At 35.7% G+C, this 13,789-nt stretch overlaps 1 pseudogene; it reads right to left on the bottom strand.

Moving 5' to 3' along the window:
• Nucleotides 1-4,208: 4,208 nt before the first annotated feature.
• Nucleotides 4,209-7,378, bottom strand: LOC136071496 (U-box domain-containing protein 33-like; annotated as a pseudogene).
• Nucleotides 7,379-13,789: the final 6,411 nt, after the last annotated feature.

Genomic DNA, 13,789 nt, shown 5'->3' with positions numbered 1-13,789 from the left:
CGAACCCTGAATCTTCATCGCCTTTCAATTCATCTGTAGGCTTCAAAGCTCTTCTGCCTCCTTTTATATATGTTCTAATTATGATATTGTTCAGTATTGATTTNAATCCACTAAAGAATATAGTTGGGATACATGAACAGCAGAAGACCCTCCAAGCCTAATCTACCCAAGTACCTAAGCCCTCCAAACTTCTTGCTCCAACGAGGTTACGCCGAACCTATTTCTTCTTTAGCTTCCCGGATTCCGCTACTTGACCATAGCATCAACCAATGTATATTGGTTCCTTCCCAAACTACTTCCCTAAGCACCAAATGAACCTTCTCACAGACGTGGGTGTGGTGAGATAAGGGTTTGGTAAATAACCTCTCAAGGGTATGACAATGGAGAGGAAGAGAGTAGAGGAATTTGTAGAGTCTCTTTAAATGAAGATTGGGGATGAGGTAATCTTGTTTTTCTCTAGGGTTTTCTCTCACAAAATTCTCTCTGGAAGCTCTCTCATTATGATGGGTATAAGGGTGTATATATAGTAGGGTGAAAAGGGAATGCAAAACGTCAGTTTTTGCCAAACAGGGCAAATTGGCGACTTGGTCTTGCGGCTTGTCCAAGTCGCGAGTTTAAGTCGTGTCGTAACGGCCTAGCTAGCTTGGGACTTTTGTCCTGTAGCGTGATAGCTGGCGCGACCCTTCAGCTTCCCAGTGTGCCTCTCACGTGCCAGCTTTTGGCGGCTTGCCAGTCGCAATCCACCTACGAGCCCTAGCCGCGAACCTCTGTTTTTCTTGCACACTCTTGAGCTTTTCATCACATCTTCTCACACACTACCCTTACAATTTTCCCACCTAAATGCAGGGTTACTAAGTGCTAAATTACAAGCAAATTGGTCACGGAATAAAGCCAATTAGATGGTTGATTAAATTCAACCTTACACCTCTTCGAAAACACGTTTCAGTGTTTTCTATGTTTGCATCTTTCTTCCCTACTCTTTTATATTCCATTATACTACTGTGTTGCTTAGTTTATGGATTAGAGTAGCTTATTTGTTCATTCGCTCGCATTTACACTATTCCGCACTTAGTATTAAGTTAGTGTAAAATCTATCGAGCCGTTTTTTTTAATTGGGGGTCTAAATTGCTCTTGTGTTTTCAACATATTTTCGAACTTTCAAAAACAATGACAATTGAGTGATTTGTATATGGACACATTGATAAATGTCTGTAATGGACATAGGTGGAATCAATGACACATTACTATTTGACAACTTGGTCTTTGATGGAAATTGATATAAGTGAACGTCTATTAAATTTGATCATTTTGCTGAAGTAAGGTTTGTTTAATATGTATTTTATTTATTTATGTAAGGTTGAATTTAATCAACCATTTAATTGGTTTTATTCCGTGACCAATTTGCTTGTAATTTAGCACTTAATAACCCTGTATTTAGGTGGGAAAATTGTAAGGGTAGTGTGTGAGAAGATGTGAAGAAAAGCTCAAGAGTGTGCAAGAAAAACAGAGATTTGCGGCTAGGGCTCGCGGGTGGATCGCGACTGTCAAGTTGCCAAAAGCTGGTACGTGAGAGGCACACTAGGAAGCTGAAGGGTCGCGCCAGCTGTCACGCTACAGGACAAAAGTCCCAAGCTGGCCAGGCCATTACGTTGCGACTTGAACTCGCGACTTGGACAAGCTGCGAGACCAAGTCGCCAATTTGCCCTGTTTGGCAAAAACTGACGTTTTGCATTCCCTTCTCACCCTACTATATATACACCCTTATACCCATCATATTAAGAGAGCTTCCAGAGAGAATTTTGTGAGAGAAAACCCTAGAGAAAATCAAGATTGCCTCATCCCCAATCTTCATCAAAGAGACTCTACAAATTCCTCTACTCTCTTCCTCTCCATTGTCATACCCTTGAGAGGTTATTTACCAAACCCTTATCTCACCACACCCACGTCTGTGAGAAGGTCCATTTGGTGCTTAGGGAAGCAGTTTGGGAAGGAACCAGTATACATTGGTTGATGCTATGGTCAAGTAGCGGAATCCGGGAAGCTAAAGAAGAAATAGGTTCGGCGTAACCTCGTTGGAGCAAGAAGCTTGGAGGGCTTAGGTACTTGGGTAGATTAGGCTTGGAGGGTCTTCTGCTGTTCATGCATCTCAACTATATTCTTTAGTAGATTTTATCACCGCTTGGGGGGCGGCGGAGAGGTTTTACGCCGAGGACTTCGGTTTCCTCTTCAATAACATATCGTGTGTTGTCCGTGTGTTTACATCTCTCTTTCCTTTATCTTTGCCTTATATTTACTGCTATGGATGTGTTTATATTTGACTTAGATTGTTTTATCAATTCTGTTATAAGCTTGTTATCATATTCCGTACATTAATTGTTTGATATAAAGCTTGAATTGATATTTTTGTAATTTGGGGGTCTAAACATTCAAGGGTGTTTCATACCCTTTTTGAACTTTCAATTTACCTTATTGTAAATAAGTTTTTGTTCGTGATGATTCCAACCTATAAAACTTCACTTTACTTTCTTCTTCTTCTTCTTCTTCTTCTTCTTCTTCTTTTTTTTTTTTTTTTGGTCTTATTCTTTTTTGTTGGCAACTAACTAGACACCACTTTTAGGAATTAAGGATTTAGCAATTGGTACAAAGGTTGCACCTCAAAATTTAGAAGAATTAAAATTTAATACAATCTCATCATGGGAAGAAAAATAAAAATCTAATGTTGTGTTGGCATGTCCCTCCATTATTGGGTTACAAATATCGTATCTAAAAAAAAAAAAAAAAAAACCCCAAAATAATATAGTGATATATTTGTAGAGATAGAGAGTTGGAAAATAATTTTAGAAATAGTTCAATTTTTTAGGTGAAAACTATCTTCAATAAATTTTAGAGAATAAATTATGAATTGTATCATATTACAAAATTTATATTTCCATGCATCGCGTGAGTTTGCGACTAGTTTTTATAACACTTAAACACATATTTTCAAAACATTGAAAACTAAACAACAATACTTAAACACTGTTACCAGACAGACCCTTAGGGGTTGTTTTTTTTAAAAAAAAAAAAACCATCACTCATCACTCCTCACTTAATTTTCGTCACTCATTACTCTTCACTCATCACTTAAAATACCATAATTTCCTAAACTTCACACGTTTGGCACACTGTTTTCAACTTCCCATCACTCAAATATTTCTACTTTTTGTGAGACCCATACCTGGGCACTTGGTCAAATATTTCTACTTTGTTGATCTGTTTCATCAAATAATAACTACAAGAATCGTCATCATCATTATTATTCTAAGCCCTCCAAAATAAGAGATTAGAAAGCAAAAAAAAAAAAAAAAACCCTTTAGGAAGCTAGATTTAAGGTTGCGCAAAGCCGCGGCTTTTCCATAAGAATTTTCTGCAGAGAATTCAACGGCTGTCATGAAGTCTTGTCAGGAAGAAAAAAGAATTGGTGAATTTAATGGAAGATGGTGTTTCAGCTAAAGAAGCAATAGATGTGAAGAAAGGAAGAAGAAAAAAAAAAAAAAAAAATCCAACTACAACATATAGAGAGAATGGAGGAAGGGCAAATGTGAAAAAAGAAAGAAAGAGAAGTGAAAAAGCTTTTGGTGTTTGATGTGACAACACAAAGTATTGGGTCCCACAAATTCCATTTAATTACCAAATTGCTATGTAACTCATAATTTAAGTATCTGAAAACACCTTAAACTTGTTTCCAGTTTCTATAACTCATTACTCACTTTGGTGAGAATAAGTGAGAATTGAGTGATGAAAACAAAATATGAAAAAACATCCAAACAAGCTAGTGCTCCATGGGACCCACCATTTTTGAGTGACGAGTGATGGAAATAGAATGATGGGTGATAGAAACACCAAAATCCAAACAGCCCCTTATATTCCTGAATTTATAAGGAGGAACTCTTAAATCCACCACATGAGGAAAAAATAAATTAATTGAAACTTCATTGATGATAGATAATTTTTCATTTTTATTTTACAAGTTTTTGTTGCTAATAAATTCGATAATTACAATTGGGATGAATAAATTTGAATCATGGACATCTCTATTAGAAATACGAAAAGGTATCTACAAAGCTCTTACTAGTTATTGACATATTTAAAAGTTCCAAAACTTATTTTCTAAAGTGAAAGAACATTCAAAGAGATCATAATTAAAACTATAGCATAATAAGACTCTAATTTGATTAGGAAAGCCTTAGAAACACATAAATTCAAGGATATAAAAATCCTAACTCATAAAACTACAAAATTACATTAATCACAAATTAACAAAGAACAAAAATTGACTTCATCTATTGTCATACATCAAAGATACAACAAAGGCTAAAAAAAGTATTTTATACAACAAAGATTTAAAGAATGAAGAAAGCATGTACTTCATATATATACAATTTTTTTTTCTTCCCCCCTTCCCGGAAAGATTGGTATGAATGATTTGTAGAGCTCAAAAAAAAAAAAAAAAAAAAAAAAAAAGGGATTTCAATGCTGCGTTGCAGTCACATTTGAATGATGGAAGGAAGAGAAGAAGGTTGTAGTATGCAAGCTTAAGATTGTCCTTTATTTTAAGTGTAAAGCCCGCTGACCACTGTCCAGCCCTCTTCCCAAAGTCGAGCTCTGCTTCACGAGAAAAAATCCATTTGCTGCCACAAGCAAATCTTGCAAGACTACCTGGAAATTTTCATATAAATATATTTTCATTATATTTGATGACAATAACATAAACCATTAACCATCTGTCCTCCGATTTAAGCACCATAAATTCTGTTGGTATGAAATAAGATTGTGGCTTATATCCCCTGGCATACTAATAGTCTGCTCAGTGCTGATTATCACATTTGACAACATGGGAATGCCCTCCCTCACCAGAGGATTAAATTTGAGCACAACATTGTGAAGCTAATACGCTAGGAAACCAAGAGTATAATTGAGTTTGATAATAGCAGTTTCTGCAACAGTGTTCAGAATAGGGCCTTATGTTCCATGTGGGGGTATTTCTAGCCTGAATTTGAATTTTTTTCCCCCTAATGATTTAGTGGGATAGGTTGACTGATGTATTGAACTGTTTTGATTATGATTTTTTTTATTCTTTGTAAATGTGTATTCTTTGAAATAAAATTTCTCATTCATCAAAACAAAACAAATAGAAGTTTGTGGGATAAAGTGTTTGTTGTTGGAAGAGACAAAAGGATCATATTGTGGTAAAGTACATGTAGCAAATATTATGCCGAGTAACCAGTATACATAAGGATGAATTTATGCAATGCAAGTATTTGAGACACTTGCATTATAACAGAGAGTGCCATAAGGTCTATGATGGATATGAACATAGAGATAAGCCATTCCCAAATATTGAAAAAAAGATAGGAACATAATTAACTTACCTTGTAAATTTTGCTACAAATACAATATATAGATGGAGGTAGTTGGCAATAATGCTATTCAGGTTCCTGTCGGTACAAGGATGAGGCTCCACATGAAGCCCTCATTTGTTCAAGTACATTCCTGACATCTGACCCAAGGTCTGGCCGGTTCTTTCTGTTCTTGTCACAACACCTCAAGGCCAAGTGAGCCAACTCTTGAGCCAGCTCAAATGGCCAGTCTCCAGCTGAAGGATCCAAGAGGGCTTTCAAATTTCTGGCATCTAAGGCATTTTGCACTGCATTTGCTAATTTGATGGCTGATCTCCCAGTCAACAACTGTATTAGTATGATCCCAAAGGAGTAAACATCTGACTTCCTAGTAAGCTTTCCTGTATCAACGAACTCAGGATCTATGTAAGGAATGGTTCCCTTCGGATCAGTAAAATGACACAGTGTTGTGTTGTTGCTTGAGCTTTTATTATGGCATAACATACGGCAGATTCCAAAGTCACTAAGTTTACAAACAAAGTTGGAATCAAGGAGTACATTGGATGGTTTTAAATCACCATGTACTATGCTGTGAGGTTTAATGCAATGAAGATACACCAGGACTGAGCACAACTCCGTGGCAATGCATATTTGAGTTTGCCATGATAATGAAGGCTGTTGTCCTTGCAATTTAGTCGATCTTCAAGGCTTCCACAGGGGTGATACTCGTAAATTAGTGCACAAACTTCCGGGCAAGATCCTATGAGTCTGACAAGATTGGGATGCCTCAAGTGACTCAATACGCGAACCTGATATAACAATCAACTAAACTAAGTCCATTATTCAAGTGCAAATATGTGTTGTAGTTTTTTTTTTTTTTTTTTTCTTTTATGTTGTGAGAAAGAATTTAGTATTAACCAAATTGTAAATAATTCACAAACCTCCATTCGGAATTCTGAGGGGCCTTGTGAGCCTTGAGATTCTAGCCTCTTTATCGCAACCTTGGTTTGATGCAGGCGACCTTTATAAATGCTACCATATCCTNGGATTCACATGAGCAATGGTCATGAATGCGGAGAAATTTCCTTCTCCGTCACAGCTCTCGTCAGAATCAAAAGTTGATGAGTTCGAATCACTTAAAGTAGTGGCATAGGCCTTTCCCTTCGACTTCAAGTAATTTGGACATTCCTTTTAAAATGCCCATGCCCATTACATTCAAAACATGTAATTCCTTGTGAGGATTGGGAATCTTTACTGTCTTTTCTTCGGAAGTCTTTCTTCTCTTTTTCGGCACTCTGGAATTTTCCTTTGTCACCAAATTTTCCACTATTCTTGAGCTTTAGGAATTTCCGAAAGTTCTTTACAAGATACACCACATCTTTATCTACCGTATCCTCTTCCGAAGAGTCATGAGACACTATCCTCTCATCAATTGTCTTAAGAGCAAGGGATTTGCTCTTCTTCGCTGAAGGAATAGACAACTCATATGTCTGTAGAGAACCAACCAGCTCTTGAACCTTGATTTCGTCAAGATCTTTGCTCTCTTCAATGGCTGTAACTTTGGCTCGAAAACTTTCTGGTAGTGACCAAAGGATCTTCCTTACAACTTTAGACTCCCTCGTCTTTTCCTCCAAATTAAATTTGCCGACGACCACCTTGTTTAGCTTACTGTAAAAAGAGTCAAAGGACTCATCCTCATCCATCTTTAGCTGCTTAAAGTGAGTGGTCAACATCTGAAGTTTGGTGTTTTTCACCTTCTTGGTTCCTTCATAAGTCGTCTCCAGAATCTCCCATGCTTCCTTAGCAACAGTAATATTTGAGATCTTGTGAAATTATTCTGGAGAGATACCACAGAAAATGGCGTTCAATGCTTTACTGTTTGCATTAGCTGCCGCAAGAGCTGCCTTGTCCCTAGTGGATTTAGCATCCTCTGGCTTTGTCCAACCTATATCAACTGCATCCCACACAGCCTCATCCATAGAACACAAAAACGCCCTCATTCGGACTTTCCAAAATGCATAATTATTACCATCAAAAAATGGTGGAACAGTGAGAGATTGAGACCTATCCATCTCAACTAGGGGTCAAGGATCACACTCAGGTATTAAAACCACAACAAGTGTACCTGCTCTGATACCAATTGAAAGTTCAAAATGGGTATGAAACACCCTTGAACGTTTAGACCCCCAAATTACAAAAATACCAATTCAAGCTTTATATCAAACAATTAATGTGCGGAATATGATAACAAGCTTATAACGGAATTGATAAAACAATCTAAGCCAAATATAAACACAGCCACAGCAGTAAATATAAGGCAAAGATAAAGGAAAGAGAGATGCAAATACACGGACAACACACGATGCGTTATCGAAGAGGAAACCGAAGTCCTTGGCGTAAAACCTCTCCGCCGCCCTCCAAGCGGTGATAAAATCCACTAAAGAATATAGTTGGGATACATGAACAGTAGAAGACCCTCCAAGCCTAATCTACCCAAGTACCTAAGCCCTCCAAGCTTCTTGCTTCAACGAGGTTACGCCGAACCTATTTCTTCTTTAGTTTCCCGGATTCCGCTACTTGACCATAGCATCAACCAATGTATATTGGTTCCTTCCCAAACTGCTTCCCTAAACACCAAATGAACCTTCTCACAGACGTGGGTGTGGTGAGATAAGAGTTTGGTAAATAACCTCTCAAGGGTATGACAATGGAGAGGAAGAGAGTAGAGGAATTTGTAGAGTCTCTTAGATGAAGATTGGGGATGAGGCAATCTTGTTTTTCTCTAGGGTTTTCTCTCACAAAATTCTCTATGGAAGCTCTCTCATTATGATAGGTATAAGGGTGTATATATAGTAGGGTGAGAAAGGAATGCAAAACGTCAGTTTTTACCAAACAGGGCAAATTGGCGACTTGGTCTCGCGGCTTGTCCAAGTCGCGAGTTCAAGTCGCGTCGTAACGGCCTGGCCAACGTGGGACTTCTGTCCTGTAGCGTGACAGCTGGCGCGACCCTTCAGCTTCCTAGTGTGCCTCTCACGTGCCAGCTTTTGGCGGCTTGCCAGTCGCGATCCACCCGCGAGCCCTAGTTGCGAACCTCTGTTTTTCTTGCACACTCTTGAGCTTTTCATCACATCTTCTCACACACTACCCTTACAATTTTCCCACCTAAATACAGGGTTACTAAGTGCTAAATTACAAGCAAATTGGTCACGGAACAAAGCCAATTAGATGGTTGATTAAATTCAACCTTACAATATATATATATATATAGATTAAAAGAAAAAAAACACAATATAAAAATAGAAAGCTTAAAAGTTACCATTGCATACTAAGAAAACAAATAATACTAATAAGTTAATGCAAATAAATTACCATTCTGCCCTAACAAAAATTCAAAAATTACAAAACTTAAAAAAAAAAAAAAAAGCTTTTTTTTGTACCGGCCGGTATTGCTTGAAATTGGCCAGTACGGCTGGTATATGTCCGGTATGACCAGTATTTTTCTCGGTATGAAATAGGAGGTTATATGTACCGGTTTGCTTGCCAGTACGATATATACTGGCGGTACCAGCCAGTACGGTACGGAATCGACTCCCTTGGTTAAAACACGAGTTTTGAGCATTTTTAAAAACGCAACTTCTTTGTTTAGAAAAATGGCAAATCAAATATATATATATATATATATATATATATATATATTTTTTTTTTTTTTTTTCGCATTTTGGTCTTAAAATGTGCGTTTGCCCAACTCAAATACCTAACCAAATAGGACATTCTATATAAGATTGGGAAAAGTTAGTAAATGTCCTAAAAACATCCATTAACCAGACTCTATATTATTATTATTAGAAAAATCATAGGATCGGGAGGCCATGCTTACCTTCCTAGATTTCGAAATAAAAAAATTCATAATATGTAGTGTTATATTTTATGAGAGTAGAGAAAGGGAGTATAGACAGAAGAAAGAGAATATAAGGTTTACGCATTTTAGCCTAATAGCCTATGTCCACAGAGAAAAAGCCTTGACGACTAGATTTTTACTATAATTTCAATTCACACTGTTATAATTAACCCTAAGTAAGGTTTATATAGGGGGAGAGAGAGATATAAAGTTAAGCATACATGGGCTTACACATATAAACATAATACCTCTAACATCCATTCAAACTCAAGGTAGAGGCTTGACGACCTTAAGGTGGGAATGTAACTTGTGAAAATGAAGAAACCTTAAAAATGCTTTGAAGATGACTATAAATAAACCGGATAATGAACATGTGAAATGCTAATGTTGACAACTATAAAAGACTTCCAAAAGATAATAAGTCCCTAAGAAAGCTACATCAGTGACCAAAGTGGGGCTGTTATGGCTTGAAGACTACTACACTGAAGGCTTGAGGACATTTGGCAAACAAGGCATTGTGCATTTGAATGAGTTGACAACGTTATAGATATTGAACCCAAAGAGAGAATGGTCAATTCATGTGATTTGGATACCTCATATGGGCAAACGAACCCCAAAAATCAAAGTCTACATGAAAATTAGTGTCATACACCTTATTGAAAAGTCAATTTTGGTGCAATAGTCAAAATCAAATTGGTCAAAAGCTAAATACAGTAATGGTGGCGATGCTTGAAGGCTAGATACATACGATTATTAAAGCTTGAATAAAATCGAAACACGCCAATAATTTCGATAAAGAGCACAATACATATTATACCTATAGAGGTTATTAGTAAGATGTGTGAAGATAATTGAGACGCATGACCAAAGAAAAAAAGCCAATAAAATAAGGTACAAAAGAAAGATGCATGTGCACAATTAATATAGCGAAAAATCACCCAAATTGTCGAGGTTGTCCATGTGTTTCTCCACAACACGAAATAAATTAGTATGATCCTGTGTAGTGGCTAGAAGCGATGACAAGAGAAAACCTCGACTACAATCCATAAGGCAAAAGCTTACACGACACATGTAAAAGCCAAAAAGAAATAATCTAATTGTGCAAAAGAAGGGCACAATATAAAAACCACGCACCCGTGTCCCACATAGGAAGAAACCATTAACCTATGAAGCAACCATTAACTGCTTGTTATTGCTATGGAGAATTTTTTCCTTTTTAGAGAGTTTCAACCTATGACATCTGCTTCTGATGATACAACCATCAGAGACTTTACCAGTTAAGTTAACCGGAACTCACAATTACTATGTAGAATTTGATATAGAATTATTGTTAAAATATTATGCCCATCTTTTTTTTTTTTTTTTAATCATTACAAAAAATGAAAACCATAAAAGCCTTAAATCCTGGTCCAATAATGGAAAGACAAACAAATAACTCTCCCTAAATCTTTGACTTAAAAAAAATTAACTTAGAAAATTTATCAAGGTATATTACTAATTCTCCTTAATTATTATATTTTTGGCCTTTTCTTTTATATACATTTTAGGAGGCAAGAGGGATTCAAATCTTGGATGTGATCTTCATTAGTAATACTAAGAAATTTCATTTGAACTTTGAACATTTTCATTGACATTTTCTTCTAATGAACATGTGGCATCTTAAATTTGTATTTTGGTCATAACTTTTGGAATTATAAAAATTAAGTTTTATTAGTTTAGAGATAATGGAAGAGTTAATCGGACATGGCAAAATTACCAACGCACTGGTGTCGGACACGTATTCGACACAGACACAAATGTGTCAAGTGTGCACTCAGGAAGAAAAAAAAATCATTTTTTTAATCTAGTTCTTCTATTTTGATGTTGAATGTTGTTTATTTGAACTCTTTTTATGGGTGTCTAGTTTATTTGAACTTTTTGCTCGTACTTTAAAAATATTTTATTGTCTTTAAAATAATTTATATATATTTTCAAAAATTTTATTGTTGCTACATACTTTTTAAATCCAAAATAAACATAACTTATTCCAAATATAAAATATATATACCTAAAAATAAATATTAATTAATTAATTGTTGTATTCTTGACATATCGTATCCTAGTTTTTCAAGAAATGTCGTATCACTGTGCTGCATATTGTGTCATACTACATATCGTGCCTATATCTATGCTACATAGGTTAATAAAGAGTCCATATGCAGACATTGGATTCTTTGGAACATTCTTTGTCAAAATAGTTAAGATTGTTTAGGTACAATTTTTTTGGTGTTGTACATCAAGTTTCCCAATTAAATTTAAATACACGATAGCATTGACTTTTTTTTTTTTCTATGATAATTTTTTTCTATAATAATTAATTTTAATACAAGTATGCGTTTAAATTTAAGTGAAAAATCTAATGTACTACACTCAAAAGACTGTACCTATGTCATAGGGTTTAAATTTAAGATAAAATACCGCTTTTTGTACTCTCTTAGTAAAATGAAAATGACTTACAAAGCCCAAGATGGATTTAAATACAAACAATAATGAAGAAGTTATGTGATTCATATGCTATACCTCTCTTTGCTATCGCTGGGATGCATAGTTGTGGTATTAAGTGGCTTAAGAGCATCTCCAGCAGCTTTTCCAAATTTTTGTATTGTTTGGAGAATGAACAGTGATATTTAGATTTTACCTAGCCACTTTTTCAAATACACTTCCAACAGATTCTCTATCCCATTCTTTATCTCATTTAAATATTATTTCTTCATTCATTCTTTATTCATTTTTTATCATCATTTATTCTTTTTTTAACAACTATATTTTTAAATGAGAAGTGTTACATTCACAACATTTTATGCAATACGTTCACAACAAAATTTATGTGGAAAGTTGTTACTAGTTCTAATTTGAACTCACCACTGAAATTATTATTTTTTCTCGCCAATATTAACTAATAACAATCTGTTATTTAAAATTTATTGTGAAAACATTGTTGTAGAATTTCTCAATTAGGATTTTTTATTTTTTATATTATTCTTTATTCTTTCATTTCATTATCCTCCACACACGTGTCCTCTATCCCCCTTCTTTCATTTCTTTTTCTCCTCAAGAACCTTCCAGCAACATCATTTACTCTTCACATCAGAGAGAGAGAGAGAGAGAGAGAGAGAGAGAGAGAGAGAGAGAGAGAGAGAGAGAGATCAGCTTGGGCCTCCACCACTGCTCCAGCATCTCAGCTGCCGCTCTAGTATCTCCATTGCCACTCGTCGTCCTCCCCACCGATCGACTTGTTTTTTTTTTCTTCATATTTGCTTGTTCTGATTCAACTTTATTTTAAGAATTGGATTTTGTTTTGTGTTTGGATTAATTCTTTTGCTTATGAACAGGTCTCTCTCTTTTTTCTTTTTCCTTTTATTTTTCTGAATTCATTTGGTTTATGAGAAAAAAAGAAGCAACAGCAGCGGAAAGAATGAGAGAAAAAAAGAAGCAACAGCAGCGGTAAGAGAAAAAAGAAATCCGAAGGAGGAGAGAGAAAGAATTAATATAATAAGTAGTTGATAATATTTTAAGACAAAAAATTCAATAGCTAATGTATAGTAGCCCATCAGACTTGATGGGCTACTGTTCATAAGCCAAAAAAAAAAAAAAAAAATTGGGTATAGAGAATCTGCTAGAGTTGTTTTTTTGGGTCTCACTCTCTTTTATAGCTAATATTTTTCTTATACATACACTGCTGGAGATACTCTAAGAAGAATATGCTTTTGCTCAAAAGAAGAAGAAGAATATGTCTAATAATTGAAATATAATCTTGACAATCTTAGCAAATGGTATCAGGAATTTTCCTTTGGCAATAAGAGAGACATCCAATAGAGGTCATATTGATTGTAAGAAAAGAGAGAACTTTTTTTTTTTTTGGACAAAAACACACTCCATCATCTCTTTTCCATCTCTTTCAATCTTTGATTGAGATTTTGCATTCCTGCATCTCACCCATGCACATAGACCTTATGAGTGAGTGAAGATTCATGGAAACTTGAGAAGCCACATTCAAATCCAATTCATTTTGGTGGTGCTTCAATAAAGGTTCTTTGGTAAACTAGATGAAGAAAAAACTTGGGGAAGTTGGTTGCTAGCAGGAGTTTGGAGGGTTCAAGTACAGAGGGAGATATAGGCTTGGAAGGTTTATAGTCATCCATGTACTGTAACTATTCATTGGTGTTAATGGAGCATGAAGTGTGGCTTGAATTTTGCCACAAGCCCATAAGGGCCAACCAAGCCCAATTCGGTCATAGTAATTGACTGAATACAAGTTGTATTTGGAGTCCTAGGAGCTGACTTGATAAAGTAAAATATATATATATGTGTGTGTGTGTGTGTGCGCGCGCGCACGTACACGCGCGCGCTTGCTTTATGATATGCAACAATAAGAGTAATTCCAAAAAGTCCTAGTGCCGTATAAGAACTAAAAATAAGAAGAGAAGTACAATCGCATAAGAGAAAAAGTTGCAGGTCCTTCAATCTTGTGTTT

Source organism: Quercus suber, unplaced genomic scaffold (genome assembly GCF_002906115.3).
Source record: "Quercus suber isolate HL8 unplaced genomic scaffold, Cork oak 2.0 scaffold_318, whole genome shotgun sequence".
In the NCBI taxonomy this organism is placed as follows: domain Eukaryota; kingdom Viridiplantae; phylum Streptophyta; class Magnoliopsida; order Fagales; family Fagaceae; genus Quercus; species Quercus suber.
Note: the sequence above shows the minus strand (reverse complement) of the source record. Positions and strands in the feature narration are given on the sequence as shown.